The sequence below is a fragment of the Phacochoerus africanus genome, chromosome 3 (genome assembly GCF_016906955.1).
Source record: "Phacochoerus africanus isolate WHEZ1 chromosome 3, ROS_Pafr_v1, whole genome shotgun sequence".
In the NCBI taxonomy this organism is placed as follows: domain Eukaryota; kingdom Metazoa; phylum Chordata; class Mammalia; order Artiodactyla; family Suidae; genus Phacochoerus; species Phacochoerus africanus.
The window spans coordinates 22,740,008-22,752,700 of record NC_062546.1 but is presented as its reverse complement, the minus strand read 5'-3'; the positions used below and the strand labels follow the sequence as shown (position 1 = coordinate 22,752,700).

General features: G+C 56.8%; 1 protein-coding gene across 2 annotated transcripts in view; it reads left to right on the top strand.

The window, feature by feature from the left end:
- Positions 1-2,416: 2,416 nt before the first annotated feature.
- The window catches only part of SRC (SRC proto-oncogene, non-receptor tyrosine kinase), a 53,676-nt gene continuing 43,399 nt past the window's right edge, over positions 2,417-12,693 (top strand). For both annotated transcript variants that reach the window (XM_047771127.1, XM_047771126.1), the window contains exon 1: positions 2,417-2,598. The gene's annotated coding sequence lies outside the window, so the exon portion shown is untranslated. The remainder of the gene's footprint in view (positions 2,599-12,693) is intronic.

Below are 12,693 nucleotides of genomic sequence, written 5' to 3'. Positions count from 1 at the left end.
AGGTCTGTGGGTCCAAAGTTTGTGCCTTTAAGCCCTCTGTCATCCTAGCTCTAAAGGAAGCCCAACTTTCTGTCGAATTCCTAGAGATGAATCTAGTCATGTGCTGGTAAATATTTAATAGCTAGCTCTCGGGCAGGAAAAAAGCCTTGATTTGTAGAATTTGCTGATTTCCAAGGTGTTAATAGTTCCAACATGGCTGATATCAAGCTACCAACATGACAGCCCTGAACCTGGCGTTGGGAAGAGATGAATATAGTCGGCTCTTGCAGATGAAGAGTGGTGAGGGCCAGCCCCAGCACACACTGGATGAACCTCCCACCCGTAGCCTGGGTCTCCAGTCAAGGCCCCAGGCCTGTCTGAGGAGTGAACGAGGGCTGAGAAACCTGCTACTCCAGCTGGGGGCCCTGCCCGGTATCTCGGGAAGCCACGGTTAATCTTTAAGCCAGCCTTGCAAATACGTGCAGCCATTTCACCAGCCCAGGCCGGCTTCTGGGGCTGGCTCTGCTGCTGCATTTCCAGGAGACTTCAAGCAGCCCCTTTCCCCTCTGGCCTTAGTTTACCAACCATGGTAGTTGCCATTCATTGCGCGCAACCTCAGCTACTCCCAACCTTATCAGTTCTAACCTTCCCAGGAGTCCTCGGAAGCCGTGTTTGCTCCCGTTTCGTAGGTGAGGGGACTGGACTGGGGAAGTCGATGGGCTTGTACAAAGGTTAGCAGGCGGCGATCAGTCTGGCACCAGGCCTTGCTCATTCCTGGTCTCCTGGATACTATATTGTACCCTGATTCCCCTCCCAGCTCCTCTCAGGAGGAGAAGCCCAAGCCTGACACCATTTGACCCTTAGCTTCCCATCTGTGAAATGGGAAAACTTTCTGAGAAGGAAATTGGAGGCAGAGGATGGCATTTATTTATTATTTGTTTATTTATTTTTTGTCTTTTGTCTTTTTAAGGCCACACCCGCGGCATGTGGAGGTTCCCAGGCTAGGGGTCTAATCAGAGCTGTTGCCGCTGGCCTAGGCCACAGCCACAGCAAGGCCAGATCTGAGCCTCATCTGTGACCAACACCACAGCTCACAGCAACGCCGGATCCCTAACCCACTGAGTGAGGCCAGGGATCAAACCTGCAACTTCACGGTTCCTAGTAGGATTCTTTTCCGCTGAGCCACAGTGGAACTCCAGATGGTGGTATTTAAAGCTGGGTTCGGGCCCTCCCTTCCCCTGTGCTGTAACATGCGAAGAGCCAAGGATACGGCACCCACCCTCAAGAGGGCAGTCCTGAAGCCAGAGGGGGGAATAGGTGGTGCAGGAGGCTCTTTAGCTAAACCAGCCTTTCCTCAATGTCCCCTCCTTTCTCTGCTATACTCTCTGCCCCCTGCGTCCAGAGGTCCTCAGCCTCTTCATTTACATGGAAGTATAAGTGCCACTAAACACCTGTTTCAGCCCCATCCTAAGCAGGAGTATCTGGACTGGCTGACTTTGGATAGGCTGCCTTAGTTTTTTTTCTCTTCTATCTATTAAAAGGAATACATATCTATTAAAATAAACGTTACTCTTTCCCACACTGTCCTTTCTGCTCCAGTCCCCACTTTGGGAAACTCAGGTCAAGGAAACTCAGGTCAAGGCCAGGGTCCAAGGCCTATTTTTTTTTTTTTTTTTTTTAGGGCCACACCCGCAGTATATAGAAGTTCCCAGGCTAGGGGTCAAATCGGAGCTACAGCTGCTGGCCTACACCACAGCCGCAGCAACGCAGGCTCCAAGCCCTGTCTGTGACCTATACCACAGCTCATGGCAACATCTGATCCTTAACCCACTGAGGGAGGCCAGGGATCAAGGATGCTAGTCGGATTTGTTTCTGCTGCACCACAACAGGAAATCCCAAGACCTGGTTCTTGTCAGGTGATTCCCTTCTCTGTGCCTCAGTTTCTTCCTCTATGAAATAGGGATAATCTTGGGTCTGCCCAGCCCAGCTGGTTGGTAGGAATAGATCATAAAGTTGACCTGAACAGCTTAGCATGGCACCTGGCAAGGAGTGAGCACTCCATCAGTGCTGCAGTTATTGTTATTACTGATAATTTCGGGAGAGGTAGATTTGGGGTAAACAGGGTAGGTGGATTGGGGGCAGTGAGGGAGGGCATTTTCGCGTGAGGGCTGATGGGTGTCCCAAAGGGTAGGGACTCTCTTGGGGCGGGGTGGGGGGCGGGGCTTTCGTGCCCGGTGCCTCCGCCCCCCATTCCCCGCCCGCCCGGACCCCAGGGTTGGGGGGCGGGGGTGACCCGCGCCTGGGTCTATCCCAGGTCACCGGCGGGGAATCCGTCCCGGCGCGCTTCCTCCTTCCTCCTCCTCCCGGCGGCCTGCCGGGCCCCTCCTCCCTGCTCGCGCGCTCCCTCCCTCCTCTTCCCCTCCCTGAGCCGCCGCCTCCTCCTCCTCCTCCTCCTCCTCCTCCTCCCTTTCTCTCTCGATCTGTCTCTCCCGGCCGGGAATCCATTCCGGCCTGGGAGCCGGAGCGGCCTGGCCGCCGTGTGCCCGAACCCTTGGCCGTCCGGCGGTCCTTCCTCCCGTGCGTCTGTCTGCCGGTGCGTCCGCCTGCCCGCTGGCCCAGGTGAGCGCCCCCCACCCCGCCGCCGGCTCCCGGTCCCCGCCCGAGTGAGGGAGCCCCTGCCCGGGGACCACCCTGGCGTCGGATCGCCGGGCCGCTGGGGCTCCTGGCCCCCCCTTTTCCCCCCACCCACCCCCAGGCCGAGCTGCGATCCAGGAGCGCTGGGCCGGCGCACGGGGACGTGCCTGGTGCGGCCTTTTGTTGTGATGCCTGGGGGTGGTGGGGAGGGGGCTGGGTGGGGGGCGTAGGGGTCCTGTCTGCGCTGGAACCCCCTCCGGCCCACCCTACCCCTACGGGCCCCTGAGAGCCGCGAGCTGGGCCTGAGCCCCCGGGCCAGGTCTAGGCCAAATCTGAAATCTGAGCTGGTCGGCGCCGCCTCTGGCCGCGGCTGCCCGGCCTGGCGCCCCTAGCCCGGGATGGGAGGTGATGAGGGGGCGGGCGGGGTGGGCCTGGGGGCACCCGGGAGGGAGTGCTTGGCCAGGGCACCAGGATTTTCCCGTCTTCGTGGGGCTTTGGGTAGGGCCTGGTGCTGACGGCCTGAAAGGGACTGGGCCCAACTGTGCTTGGTTCCTGCTGCCCACAGCCCCCTAGACTTGCCTCTGGGCAGGCCCAGCCGCCTGTGTGCTCAGAAGTTGGCAAAAGTTTTGGGATTTCACCACCAGGCCAGGTCCATCTGCCTGCCCGGGCTGGCATTGGTGGTGGGTTTGAGTCCCAACAGGGACCACCACTTACTTGCCTTGCTGTGTGTCCTCAGGCAACTACCTGACCTCTCTGAGCTCAGAGTCCTCATCAGGCCCAGCTTGGGCCTGGCTGGGTTTACTACTGGGTTGTCGGAAGGATGGGGTGAACAGAAGGGGCTCACCTCTAGGGTATCAGTTCAGGCAGACTTGATAGTGGCAAAGCCCTTGTGTGGCCCTGGGTCAGGCCTCCCAGGCTTTAGGGACTCTGTCTCTGGGTCACTAGAGGTGAGTCCAGGCTTAGCCACAGTACAGTTGAGATCAGACTTGATCTCAAGAATGGATCAGGCTGGTCCTGTGCTGACCCTCTTCTGGCCTCCTGGCTGGGGAGACAAAACAGCTATAGGCTTCTCATCTCATAGGTGACCTGGGCCAAGGGACCGCGCCTCTGAGTCCATGTGTGTGCAGTGGGCATCCTCAGGGGAAGAATCTCTGTGCTTCTGCATGTAGGGGCTCGGCATGTAATAGGTGTTCAATAAATGCACACCTTACTGGATGAATTGCCTAAAAAACGTGGCTGGGAGGTGAGGTTGTTGGCCCAAGTGGGGCGCATCCCCAGAAGAAGATGGATTGGGTGCCCCCAAAGCCACTCCTAACCCCTTGAGAAAGAAATAGCCCTGAGCACCATTTTGTCCCCCAGCAGCTGTGTGACCTTAGGCAATACGTGGCTCCCGCTGGCCTCAGTTTTGTTAAGTATAAAATGGGCCAGTGATCATGATCACTGCTGACATCTTCTGAGCGCCTCCTATGAGGGAGGGACTCTCATGTAGCCTCGTTTTGCTGGTGAGAAACCGAGGCTTAGAGAGGGGAAGGGACTTGAGCAGGCCCACACAGCTTGAAGCTGGAGTGAGAGCCTCGACCTCAGAATCCCTGGTCTGGCTGCCCATGCACCCTTCCGATGAGGGGGGAGCAGGGGTTTCCCAGTGTGCGACCAGGCAGAGGACAGGGCTGGAAAAGACTATACCGATGAGTGATTGCATGGAAGCCACGCGGCCCTTTTAGTGATGTGGTGATGTGTGTGCCTTGCTGATGTGGTCTTTCCACCCAGGGAAGTGATTTACAGTGTGTCACCTCTCTCAGCTGACTGCCTGCCCAGGCCCTCCTGTGCGGCCCCTGGGGCTTGGCTCCTGAAGGTGCTGCTGGGAGGGCCCTCTCCTCTATGAGCTGCTTACCTGCTCTTGCTCTTGAAGGCTTAGCTCAAAGCCCACCTCTCCCAGGAAGGCCCCCTGGCTTTCTCCCACCTCCCCTAAGCCTTTTCCTGGAGCATGAATGATCCCCAGCTCACAGCCTGTTCCTGCATTGACTTCTTCCTTGATTGTGACCTGGGATGGAGGTGTTGTCTGGCTCCCCCAAGCCCCAGGAGCCAGGGGGGAGATGGCTCCGTGGCCTGCTGACATCCCTTGGTCCTCACTGACCCCATTTCCCCAAATCTGCCTGATACAGGCACCGATGATGTTCTAGGAGCTTTGAACTTGGGCCGAGCAGCGTGGGGATGGGTTAGCAGTGGGAGCTGTAGGAGGCATCTGGAGGCTTCCAGGAGGCGGTGATGAGAGGAAGCAGGAGTTTGCTCAACCGAGAAGGGGAGAGCATGCTCAGCTACTTCCCAGGACCCCTGGGTTGTGGGGAGTGGTCAGCCTTGGTGAGGTGGGGAGTGGGGGGATGTCCTTGCTGGGGAATTGTGGACAGGTCCCTGGCTGCCAGGAAAGTTAAGTAGCAAACAAGTTGCCAAATATATTAATATGTAATCACGATGTGATAAGGGCTTAGAGAGAGATGTGAGGCGCAGAGGAATCTCGAAGCATGGAGGAGTTGGCCAGGCATGGAGCTACGGATAGGGCTTACCAGGCAGGGGACCTCCACGTGCAAGGGTCCTGAGGTGGGGGAGTGTGTGCCGTTATGGAGAAACAATGGGAGGGCCTGTGAGTCTGGAGCACAGAAAATTAAGGGGAGGGGGTCAGAGGTGAAATGGGGGGTTGTTATCAGCAGGGCTGGACCATGTGGGGCCATCTGGGCCTTGGGGAGGGGTTTGGCCTTCATCTTCACACAGGGGGCTGACTGGTATCCCCTGTGTCAACAGCCCCATGTTGGAGACCAGGGGTGCAGAGCTGCCCAAGGCGCCTGGTGCAACTAGATATGTGGGCTGGACTCCAGGTACTCTGTGGGTGCCCAGATCAGGTACAAGAGGAGCAGGCATTTGAGGCTGGGCTTTAAAGTAGAATAGGAGTTCGGTAGCAGGAAACCAGGAGAGGCTGAGAGCCAGCGTTGGGGCAGTGCCATGCAGGGTGGCTGGAAGCTGGGAGTGAGGTGGGGAGGGGTCGGCTGGAGAGATGGAGACAGAGGCATGGTAAGGGCTCAAGAATCAGAAGGGCTTTCATTCAAGTTCTTACCGTGCCTGCTTGCTGTGTGTCTTTGGGTGATTCATGCCATCTTTCTGAGACTTAGCTTCCTTGTCTTGAAATGGGAACAGTGCATATCTATCAGGTGAGAGTTAAAGGAGGGCTGCATGCCCAGTACCTGATCCCAGCAGGTACTCAGGAAATGAGTCCGGCTCAATGGGTCTGGCCTCCCCAGCTGTCCAGTGAGGGCTTTGAGGGGATGACCTCACTGATTCTGACGGTGTGGGTTTAGGAAAGGATCCGCACTGGGTGACTTGAGTCCCACCTCAGCCTCTGTGTGGGAGGAGGCTCAGTTGGGGAGAGCACTGTTGGTCCAGCCCACCCCAGTTTCTTTTTCTTTGTTTTGCTTTTAGGGCCACACCCACGGCACATGGAAGTTCCCAGGCTAGGGGTCGAATTGGAGCTGCAGCTGCTGGCCTACACCACAGCCACAGCAGTGCCACATCCGAGCTGCCTCCTCAATCTACACCGCAGCTCACCCGATCCTTAACCCACTGAGCGAGGCCAGGGATCGAACCCGAGTCCTTATGGATACTAGTTGGGTTCGTTTACACTGGGCCACAAAGGGAACACCTGCCATCCCAGTTTCTTGAAAGCTCATGTTAGGTGGGATTGGCCCCATTTTCCAGTATTTACTAAGACCCAGAGAGAAGAAGCCACTTGGTTAGTATCTCCCGGTTGCTGAGTGACAGGGCTGAACGGAGGCTGTGGGGCTCTGGAGTCCTGGTCCAGGACTGGGTGTGGCCAGGCCCTCCCATGTCTCTGTAGGCCTTGGGACCCCTTCAGAGGCCTTCAGCCCCAAGCCCTGGGCCTTTGGTCCAGAGCCTCATTTCCTGCCTCCGTTCTGTGGCTCCCGAGCCTCTATCTCCCCTTGGGTTTCCCCAGCCCATGACTTCCTCTCTGCTTCTCCTACCCTTTATCTCCATGGCAAACCACTCTGGTTTCCACTGGAGCCCCTGGGAGGGTGGGGGGCTACTTCCTTTGGGGGGCACCTCAGTTTCCTCATCTATGTAGTGAGGTAGTATGTGTCATGGCCCCCAGGATGTCCCAAGGGGAGTGGAGGAAAGCGTTTCGCACACAGTGGCTCCATAACTAGGGGCAGGACAGAGCCAGAAACATGCACATGTCCTTTGTTTGCTGGCAGCTGACAGCCCCTTCTTGTGACTTGGTTTCTGGAGCTGTAAAAGAGGCCCGCGTCTTGCACTCAGTAGGGCCAGGAGGAGGATGCGTTGAGGCTGTACCTTAGGCGCTCACCTGCTGGCTGGTTCTACATCATTCTTCCTGCGGAGGGTGACCCTCTAGGTCCTTCCTTTGTGTTCAAGGCCTCGTTCCCACCTGTCTGTTCAAAGGCATATATCACGTAGCCTCTCTGAACCTCAGCTTCTGCACACCTCCCTGGTGAGGATTAAATCAGACATGTCTCCCAGTGGCTGGAAACAACTGGATGCCCAGTAAATGGTACATCTTTCTTTCTCCCTTCCCTTGAGCAGGGGGACTCAGATATTATCTCATCTAGGAATGGCTCAGGGCTCAAATCCCCAAGACCGAGGTTGCTGTCTTGAGAAACATTCCGAGGCCGGGTCTTGGCTTCGTGGGAAGGAGTGCTGTGATAGATTAGCAAGGTCTGCCCTGGCAGATGATTAGACATCACTGTCTGTGTGCCATGAGTTTGTCATTCCTGATCTCTTCTGATCTTCTCTTTTCACAGATGGGTAATTTGAGGCCAGAAAGACCCAGGACCTATTATCCAAGCAGGGAGAAAAATGCCCACCTCTTGTCTTTTCATCCAGGGCTCTCTCCTCCCAACCAGGCTGTGGGGGTGGGTGTGGGGGTGGGGCTGAGTCACAGAGTAGAGGATTGGGGAAGATCTCAGAGCTGGAAGCCAGACCCCAATTTCCCCACCCCTTGCTGTGGGATCTTGAGCAAGTGACTTCCCCTCCAACCTGGGCCCCAGTACCGCCCCTCCTCTAGGAGCTACCCGAGAAGTTCCAGAATAAAATGAGAAGCCAGAGAGGAGAAGAGGCCAGATGATCTTGCCCAAGTCCTTTCCTGCTCTGGTTCTCAGTTTCCTCATCTCTCCAGCGAGGGCTTTTCCCTCCTTGAGGCTCTGCAACAGAGCCCAGCTCCTCCAGGGGATGGCCTGGCTGAGTCCTCTCTGATGCCACGTGGAGGTGGGAGTGTCAGCAGGGCTGCAGGGCTATAAAAAGACTGTGGGAATTGGTCCTTTGAATCCTCAGACCTACTGGGCTGTGAGGCCAGCACAGGTGGACTCCCAGGGCTGGGGGAAGGAGGTCGGTGTTGCGAAGGGGTGGGGAATCTTGGCCCCTCCCGTCAAGAATGGATGCTCTTCTCTCCAGCCGTTTTATCCAGATTTGCAGCCTTGACTTTTACTTTGTCTGATGGCGATGTTGTCACATTGCACCCTCCCCAGCCAGGTCATGGCAAGGTGGCTCATTCCATCCTTTGCCCCATCCCCGGGGTGGGTGGAATTTTTGTTCCTATCACACAGAAGGGAAACTGAGGCTCAGAGAGGCCAGGGGCTGGGACCACAATCACCCAGCAGAGTGAGATATGAGGCCAGACTTCTGGCTTCTGGTTGATGAGCGGTATCCGAGTCCCACTGAGTGTGCGCTCAGCTTGGCTGAGAGCTTTCCCCGGGTGTAGGATGGATGTGTTGCTGGGGAGTGGGGCAGGCCATCCTGACTCTCAGGGCTTCCAGCTCTGGCTGGTGGATCTCCACGCAGATCTGGAGCACTGGGATCTTGCAGGGATTCCCCACCCGCCCCCCCACCCACCCCGCCGCCAGCTCCCAGGACCAGCATATCATGGGTGCTCTGTGGATGTCCACGGACCACAGGGTGTGGAAGTAGCCAGACCTTTGGAGCGAATTGGTTCCGGGTCCGAGTCATGGCTCGGCCACTTGGTTGCTGTGTATGATTATGGGAAAATGATTGCTCTGAGCCTGAATCTCCCATCTTTGAAGTGGAGACACCAGTGCCATCCAGTACAGCTCTGACAAAGTGGCATGAGGATCTGATGTGCGAACGTGTGTCGCCTCTGGCACAGGGCCCCGCACACAGTAGATTTCTGAGTGCCTGTGGTTATGAAGGTACTTCCCTGATGAGGCGGGAATTCTGGGCCTCTGCAGGCCAATTGATCCTGGAACCCCTGGGGCTGAAATGGACGCCTGTGTCCAGGCTTGTTCTGTGGGGCGGGGCTGATGGTAGGTTAACTAAAGACAGATTTGGTGGCCAGATCGATTGGCAGCCACCAGCTCCATCCAGCTTCCGTGAGCCCAGCTCCTGCCTGGGGCTTGTTGAGGCCTCCCAGTGCCCTGACCCCTGGCATTCAAGGCCCCTACCATTTGAACACCGGGTACTTGGCATCCTTGCCTGTTTGGCCTGGAGGCAGGGGCTGCTATTGCTCTTGTGCTTTTGGAGAAGCAGCTGAGGCTGAGAGGCGGGAGGGTCCCGGGGTCCAAGGCAAAGCTCCTGCAGGAGGTCTGGGCCGAGCTCTTCCCTCCGCTTCACCCTGTCACCTCCCGCGTTTCCCTTTCATTCAAGTGACCCATTAGCCTTTCCTGCAGGTCCAGGTTGTCCAGCATCCATGCCTTAGCCTCTCAGGTCCCGCTGCCTGGCGTGCCCTCCCTCTCCATACCCACCGTGTGGCTGAGTTTGAGGCCAGAAAAACCCAGAGAGCTTTCACTGACCACGCTCTCAACCCAAGTCCATGCTTTCCCTGCTTCCCTCCTTTGCACCCGCCCTGCCCCCTCTCTGCCCTCTGTCATGGCTCTAACACATTCTGCCTCAGATGCCAAGTGGTAGGATGCTTTTTGCCTCTAAGGGATTACGGTGATAGTTATCACTCCCAAGGGTGCTGCACTTTACAGTTTACAAAGCACTTTCCACAATCACCTCTGATCGTCCCCTTCAGGGCTGGGAGGGAGACAGACCTTTATAATAACCTCCATTTGGCAGATGAAGGCCCTCAAGGCAGGGTCCTGCCAGGTACTGCTGCTCTGCTTGGGCAGATGGAACTGTACCGCCCTCCCCCTACAAGCCCCCATCCCCCCAGAGAGGAACTCCTCCCCCAGAGCCCCACTGAAGCCTCGGCTTCTTGTCAAAAGGAGGATCGGGAAGTTCAGAGAGGTGAAGTGATTTGCCTGAGGCCACACAGCCTGGAAAGCTGGCAGAGCTGGGAGGTTTCCGTCTAGGAATTAGAGAAGAGGCGGGCTGTGCCCCCCTTCCCACTCCTTGGGAGGGGACGCTCAGATACAACCCAGATCCTAAAGTGACCATGAGCCCTGTGGCCCAACCCTGAGGGTTCCTCCAATAGTCATTGCTCCTCTGAGTATCTAGTGCAGACCCGCTCAGTGCCAGGCGAGTGGCTGTACCTGGTCCTCACAGTCTCCCTGTGAGGCAGCAGGTCTGGCCCCGTTTTACCCAAGAGGAGGCTTAGAGAAGCCAGAGGACTTGCCCAAACCATCCAGTGCCTGGATTTGGATCCAAGGCCTTCTCTGGCACACTGCAGGCCTGCCCCGCCTCCTCTGGGCTGAGCCACCCTCTGCCTCCTGCGTGACCCTGACTCCTCCTCCAGCGCGAAAGCCAGGAGACTCTTCTGGGAAGCCACCTTCCCCACCCCCAGCACCCCGGCTTCTCCTCTACCTCCATACTAGCTGTGTGACTTTGGTGAGTCAGTTCACCTCTCTGTGCCTCAGTTTCCCCATTTGAGAAAACAGGCCTGATGGCAGTATCCACATCATGGGCTTGTTCTAAGGATCGCACCATGCGTGATGCTCTGAGCAATGCCAGCACATAGGAGATGCACAATAAATGTTAGCTGTTTTTTGATTATAGTTTATATCCACCAGGGAAGGAAGGGAATCTGAGCCCCATTCTCCAGAGAGGAAAACTGGGACACAGAGAAGGGAAGTAGTATTCACCAGGCCACCAGGGGATGTCACAGCCAGAAGGGTCCTGGAGCACATCCCACTTTCTAGATGGGGAAACTTTCCTCCTCCAGGACTCAGTTTTCTCATCTGTGCAGTGGGTCTGCACATATTTTGGGGGCATGGTTCCATGGTATCATATCCATGTGGCTCCTCAGTCATCTATCAGCTCCCTAGGGTGGGGGTCAGGGGGATGCAAGGGATCTTGCTCTGTCTGTGGGTCTGTGCCCTAATGTCCCTGAATTATGCCAAGTCTCCACGATTGAGCCTGCCTTAACCAGGCCCACCAGACCTTCCGGGTGCCCAGGTCCTGCTGCATCACCTGGTCCACTTGCCTCAGCTGCTTTGTGTGCCCTGGGCAAATGGCTTTTCTCTCTCTCTCTCTCTTTTTTTTTTGGCCGTGGCCACGTCATACGGAAGTTCCTGGACCAGGGATCAAACCTGTGCCACAGCAGTGACAACAACAGCTCCTTTAACCTTTAGTCTACCAGGGAACTCCAGCTTCTCTTTTTGAGCCTCAGTTTCCTTATCTGTGAGATGGGGCCAGGAGTCTTTTCCTCATAGGGCTGTGGGGAAGATTTGATAAGCTTGTCCCCCCACCACTGCCCACCCAGGTCAGGCTTAGAGAAAGTGCCCAGTCAGTGGCCATGATGATAAGGAGTGGCAGGATTCTGACTGGCAGCAAGGGGAGCAACGCTCCAGGTGGAGGACCCTGCTGAGCAAAGGCTCAGAGGTGCGGCAGTTTAGGGACTACCTCGTAGATAGGTGGGGGCAAGTGGGAGAGGATCCCCCACCTTCAGTGTTCAGACTGACCCTGAGGGAGGCGGGCAGGGTGCCAGTGCCGACTGCGGCCATGCTGATCTCACTGCCCTTCAAACTTTAGGTTTCCTTTCGAAGCCTTGGGAGCAGCCACCTGCCCTCCCCACCCCCACCCCTGCCAGGTGTTCCCGGAGGCCCTGGAACCAGATGAGCCACAGTTCTATTTGGGGACAATTCTGCTGTTCCCGTTTCTCTCCTGTGCCCTAGTTTTAGTAACGACGTGGGTTTGGTTACCAGTTGGCCGTTTGTGGAAAGCCCCCTCCCCCGCTCTGCCCCTACCTTAGATCTGTAGGCAGCGTGGGCAAAAGAGGACTCAGTACTGCCTTGGGCACTTGCTCCTGGCTTCTGCCCCTGGCTTCTCTGGGCAGGGAGTTGGCAGCTGCACTTTCATTTTTTTTTTTTAATGGCCACAGCTGCGGCATATGGAGGTTCCCAGGCTAGGGGTCAAATCAGAGCTGAAGCTGCCAGCCTACGCCACAGCCACAGCAACACCAGATCTGAGCTGTGTCTGACCTACCCCACAGCTCACGGCAATACCGGATCCTTAACCCACTGAGCAAGGCCAGAGATCGAACCCGCGTCCTCATGGATGCTAGTCAGGTTCATTACCGCTGAGCCACACTGGGAACTCCTGCATTTTCAATTATCTGCTGGTGAGGTCTGGGCTTTGTGCTGGGCACTGGGGACCCCAAACCTGTACTCTGGGAGCCTGCACCCTGTAGGGAGCCAGATACAGATGCTGATCATTGCCCTACCGTGGGGTAGGTGCCATGTGAACTGGGGCAGCTATTATGAAGCCAGCAGGGCTTCACAGAGGAGGTGATACCTGGCCTGAGGCTTAAAGGGTGGGCAGGAGCTCATGAGGGAAAAAGAAGGGTGAGGGCCTGCCAGGAAGAAGAGACAACATGAGCGAAGGTTTGGAGGTGGGAAATAGCCCAGTGGGTGTCAGCATAGCCTGGGGAGCTGGGGAGCAGCCGGCCAAGTACAAGGTAGTTGGAGGGTGACTGGGTTGATCAGGCGAGGCTTTGGCCAGGGGCTGCTGGGAGCAGGGCCGCCCTTCTCGGCGAGGCCTCCCACTGAAGGTGTGAAGGAAGGACAGAGAGAAGGACCCGGCCAGGCTGCTCAGTTACTGTTGCCAAGTGGAGGCAGCCCACAGAGGCTGGGGTTCAAGATAGGGATCAAGAGTCCCTGCCTGGGG